General features: G+C 36.7%; 1 non-coding gene across 1 annotated transcript; it reads left to right on the top strand.

Annotated features, from left to right (window-relative positions):
• Positions 1–2,066: 2,066 nt before the first annotated feature.
• Trnai-uau (transfer RNA isoleucine (anticodon UAU)) lies at positions 2,067–2,156 on the top strand. The gene is given in 2 exon segments: positions 2,067–2,104; positions 2,121–2,156. It is a non-coding gene; the product is annotated as a tRNA-Ile (tRNA).
• The last annotated feature ends 3,844 nt before the right edge of the window (positions 2,157–6,000 follow it).

Genomic DNA, 6,000 nt, shown 5'->3' on the forward strand with positions numbered 1-6,000 from the left:
GCCTCCGAAAACACGTTAAGTTTTACACCCATGCACTGCTGGCCTCCATGACCCGACCTCGCACCTGCGTCCCTGTTTTCGTGGTGCCTCACACCTGCATCTCTGCCCAAGAACTTAAACCTCTGGAACCTAATTAGCACCTCTTTGTATTCTCCCCTCCATACCTTTCTCTGCCAGCTTTCCAACGGCCTTTTCAGTTACCAACCGAGACTAGTGGTGAAGCCAAAGGAGCGGGAGCTGGCACACCTATTTTGACAGATGTCAAAACACGACTTACGCTGACGCCCGAACTGGGTACATATACTGGCTACCATGCCTTCTTAAATCGCAATCCACCCTAGCCTTCTGCACGACACTATGCCCTACTGCTGTCTTGGCGATATACTGCAGACTAGTTTAACCTCCTACTTTACCATCTGAGAACAGGACTTTGCTTGACGTTCTGTCCTGACGCACACCTTAAAGCTGTCCTCTTGAAGCTACCTGGGCGCTCCCTAAAGTGGAATCCGGAAGTGCCCCCTTATCTTATTCCTTGGTGAGGAACTTCCACTGACGATCAGGCCTAACTCTATGCAAGTCTCGCCCACGGTTTCAGGTAATGTGAACTGGAAGCTGGTTGTCAGCCCTCACCTACTGTTTCTTGTACTCATTCCTTATTCCACCTGTCCTCCCATTCCCATCCATGATCCTGCTATTCTTTCTCCTTCTGAGACCCCAGTGATTTTGGCTGTGCATTTGTGACATTTTTTAGTTTGTATTGGAATTGTTTTTAAGATCCGTGTTGGTCGTGCTTGCAGTAATCAAGTAATTTAACATTCATTCAATTGTATGATATTTGTCGTATTTTGCATTTTGCATTTGAGCATTGGTCAATTTACATAAGTTTCCTCGTTGTTATCCCGTGTTTTACAACGTTCCATGCTTTGCAGATACTTGAAGACTTCCCCCGTTGTGTGCCATCTTCTGTAGTTCATCAGTGCCACTCAAAACTGCCAGTGCCATCTTCGGGAAAAGATTCCTGAGATGTTAGTAGGAGTAGTTCTTGCTCACAGTGCTCCACCCCTGAGATATTATTAAGATTTCTGTTCGTTGATCTTTGCACCATATTTACTCACTAGATTTAGTGTTTCTGCTTGCAACTCTTTGGCTTATTTGTTTAATATTATTGTACATAAATTACAGTAGTGATACAGTGCCACAGAGACTGAGTGTTCCTGTAACTTTAAGGTAATCAGAAGAATAACTTTGTGTTATTCTTCTGATTACCTTAGTGAATTGTATTACAAGTGGACACGGTTCGTTTACCTTCAACCCTTTTGTAAGTATTTTGTTTGAGATTTACTAAGGATACATACTTTTACTTTCTGTTCACATGAAGTAGGCGCCACGCAACCAACAACCCCTTCCCTACCAGGTCAGTTGTCGTTTCCAAAGAATTCAAACTAGAGCCAGTTCCTCCAGATTTTCCAAAATAAAATCTTTTACCCCGGCCTGCCCTGTGACAGTACACACACACACACACACACACACACACACATATATATATATGTATATATATATATATAATATATTATATATATATATATATATATATATATATATATATATTATAAAGGAATGTTTATATTCAGTTAGGTAGGATGCTGTTTATGTTCGCATGCATATTGTTAAATCTTGACATAGTGGACATATAGCCTTCAGTTACACTTTCACCTCGAAAATAATTATAATTCCAATGTTTTTTGTGATCTTAAAATAAAAATGATATTATCAAATGAAGAGTATGAATTGCTCAGTTATAATTATTATTATTATTTTGGAAGAAGGCCCGCTTTTAAACAAATTCTGATGAATATAATGGCAGAATGAAGTGAATTATTGTTATTATTATTAATTGGAATTGTGTATCAACTATCTATACTAGGAAAAGAAGAATGTGCTGGAGATAAAAAGTAAATCAAAGACAAGGAAAAGGGTTTTGCTCAAGTAGTAATGCGCATTTTATATAATCCCTCAGATGGAAGTAATCTTTCGATCCAGTTACACAATGAATGGTGACATTTCATGTCCCAGTGGCGCAATCGGTTAGCGCGCGGTACTTATACGACAGTGTCTGAGCCATGCCGAGGTTGTGAGTTCGAGCCTCACCTGGGACAGAACCTTTAGAACCCTGGACATTAGCCTAAAAACCTTTAAAACCCGAGTCTAGATCTGAGATCAATCCACAGTCGGGAGAGGACTCTGAAAACGCGTATACTGAAAATCTGAACATCACCCGGGCAAGAACAAATCTTTTTATTTAATAAATATAAGTGTGACATATGGCCTCACTGAACCTTTAAAAACCAAGTACAAATTCCATCTGGGGCAAGACTTTAGACTTTATATATATATATATATATATATATATATATATATATATATATATATATATATATATATATATATATATATATATATATATATATATATATATATATATATATATATATATATATATATATATATAACATACTGAACTATGTGTAAGATATGGTCTAAACCTGGGCTATAGTCGAAAATTTTAAGGTTTCTTTATTAATGACAACTTACTTGCCCTTTTAGGGGTCTAAAGTTCACTCCCAGTTCAACGCACCATCCTCTTTAAGTGGCATTGAAGGTTCTGCCTTCAGTAATGTTTAAACTCGTGACCACTTTAGATGGGATGAAATGTCCTTTCTGCATGAAGGTTTCAACTTCTCATTTAATCCGAAGGACATGTTGCTGAAATTCGTGGTATCTGCCCTGGCTTTTCGAAATTCTCATTTTACAGGTTATGTCTCACCCGAGGATCGAACTCCCAGTCTCTACCTTCAATTTAAAAGGTTCTGTTCAAGGTGAGACTCGAATTTGCAGCTTCTTCAGACAATGGGCGCTAATTAATTGTACCACTGGGACATGAACTCACATAATTCGATAGCTGCTGCAATTCTGCAAATGAGTACTTTTTATATTGGTGACTTTCCTTCAAGGATGTATTTAGTAATCTCATTGTTTCGCATGTAAGTTCCTTTATATTTTTATTAGATATACCTTTTTTCTGTTTTTGATATTTCATGTATGTTATATTACAAAAAGTAAATACATAGATTTTGTACATAAATAACAATAAAGTTATTAGAGAAACAAATCCACAGTTATGTATCTGTACATATATTGAAACATAAATCTGTACAGGAAGGTTTCGGGAACCTGTTCGATTCCCCTTTTCAATCTGACGAGTGGGTGCAACACCCCAACCAAGCAAACATAAAAAGGACTCAAATTAAGCGAAACTTTTCAAAACGAAGGAACCGGTCTCAAACAAAGATCAGGCAATGTCGTCGCTTCCTGATGAAAATCTCGCCGGCCGTCTGGAGCATCCAACTGCCCCTTGACCAATGCGGCCGTTTTTTATGGTCATTAACTGCAGCATCAGATGTGGCTAACGAGACAACTCTACCATGATTGTCTTTATTCTCAAATCCTTTAATATATTTCCGGGAAGATTGTTGGTGAACTTAAGTTCCTGCGTTAAAGATTTGTTATATTCCAACAAAAATCATAATGATAAAATAAATATAGTTTATAATTATAATAACAACATTAAATGACTTCTCATAAAAACAACAATACACAGAATCACAACAATAAACATAATGGTGTTTATGAAATTCCCTGTGCAGAATATGACTATATATTTTGGGGAAAGTGGTAGAGGGTTTTTCATAAGAATCGAAGAACACAAAAGACCATACAAGTTACATGCGGTGCTTTATGTGTTAGTTAGTCACAGTCTTAAGCTCGGCGAGTGCATAAATTGGGGAGAATTAAAGTCATTTTTAGAAGTAAAGAAGTTGATATAAGAAGATTAGTGGAGGGTGTGGCGATAGATAGTGGTTTACCTATGGAAGGGAATAAATCTTTTACGCGGGAAGATAAATTCACCAACAATCTTATTTCCAGGAAATATACTAAAGGATTTAAGAAGAAAGACCATTATGAGTGTTGTATCGTTATCCACACCTGATTCTACGATTGCCTCTCTTTCTCCCGTTGTCAGTCCCGGTTAAGGTTTTATCTTAGTTTCTCTTTTGCGTTCTGATATCACTTTTATCACAGTACGACTTAATCGTTTCAGAAAGATTCTGAAGTTCTGAAACAGATAATGTCTCAATTATTCTGAACTCATGCTTCATTATTGAAGCACGAGAATGAGTTTTGAATTCACTGGCCATGTAACAATCAAAGTGGTGAAAATGTTACCAGGTAAATTACGGTCGTTGGTTTTCACTTGACAAAAAGTAAGATTATGAATCTCTTTAGTAAGCTGTCATACTTGGACTGTCTGAATATTCGTAGAATTTACAGTTACGTCATAGAGTAACAACAATGCTGACACAATAAACTATGAACCACGTATCTAATTCAATGTTTAGGTCAACAGGGACATATACGATTTTTATGGAATCAATCATTATTGTTAACTGTGGATTTGTTTCTCCATTTTAACCTCACTATATTATTATTATTATTATTATTATTATTATTATTATTATTATTATTATTATTATTATTATTTTATAATCCAGTGAAATTCACAGCTACAGCTCAAACCACAAACATGATTCGATGCTCACAGAGGAAGATGAAGCAGATTCCTAGGAAAAACTAGTGGTTAAAAAAATGGTATTGACCGCGTTCTCGTATTACTCTGAGTGTTTTCGTTCATTTGATAGTTTATGCATTACTTCAGACATTTATAAACTCATTCATCATGTTACTGACATCTACACGTTCTGTACATCGACCACAAATGTTCAGCAATTGATAACTACAAAGTCATTGTAAAATCTTTCAGTATTAAACAGGCGTGCATCTCCTTTCTCAGCGTGAGGTGAGAATATAGGACACATCCAAAGTAATTATCATGCATGAAGAAGTTACGTTGTACTGTAATGACAATAATACAAATTGATAAAGATTAACAAATTTAGAAATCTTTCAAAATCACAGCTAATCATTACGACGACTAAAACAAATAGATGAAAAAGTAGTATAATCCAAGTAAACTGGTAATGGCCAAGAAATTTTATGACTGAAGATTCACTCTGATAAAGGTTTAAAAAAAAAAAAAAAGGGAGGATGGAAAAAATGCTGGAACGGCGATGACTCACACGTTGAAGGCAAAAACTGACCACTACCAGTTTTTGTCCGTCTCTCTCTCTCTCTCTCTCTCTCTCTCTCTCTCTCTCTTCAGCTACCGTGTAGTCGCCATATTCTCCCACTCTTCTTTCTTGTTTAGTTTCTATTCTTTACCGAATGCCATATATTTCATCCTTTGCTGGGCTTTCTCGTATTTAGTTACATTTGGACCATTTGCTTATACACCGTATTCTCTCCTTATCGTGAACTTGTTTCATTCTTATCTTCTTTCATTCCTATCATTTCTGCCTGTTCATGCTCTGTTTCAGCCTCCGTACTATCTATCCGGTATCTTTTTTCTCTCTTTTTTTTTTTTTTTTTTTGTTTCTTGCTCATTTCCTTTGTTTAAAGTGTTTTTTTTTTTTTTTTTTTTTTTTTTTTTTTTTTTTTTTTTTTTTATATAACGGCCTATGATATCTTCATATCAGTGGACGGACGACTGATCCCTAATTTCTTCAGTTTTGATCGGCTTTCATTATTTTTTATTTCGCTCTGTAGGGAGGGAGGGCGGGGGCGGCGGAGGTGCTAGAAGAGAGAGAGAGAGAGAGAGAGAGAGAGAGAGAGAGAGATGAAGAATAGTATAAAACAAGTAAATAATGCGCCGAGGTCTCTTCGGCGCAATCGAATTTTCTGTACCGCGTATATAATCAAGGCCGCCGAAATAGATATATTTTCGGTGGTCTCGGTATAATGCTGTATGAGCCGCGGCCGATAAAACTTTAACCGCGGCCCAGTGGTGGCCTGTCCTATACGGTTGCCAGAAACACGATCGTGGCT

Source organism: Macrobrachium nipponense, chromosome 37 (assembly GCF_015104395.2).
Source record: "Macrobrachium nipponense isolate FS-2020 chromosome 37, ASM1510439v2, whole genome shotgun sequence".
Classification (NCBI taxonomy): Eukaryota; Metazoa; Arthropoda; class Malacostraca; order Decapoda; family Palaemonidae; genus Macrobrachium; species Macrobrachium nipponense.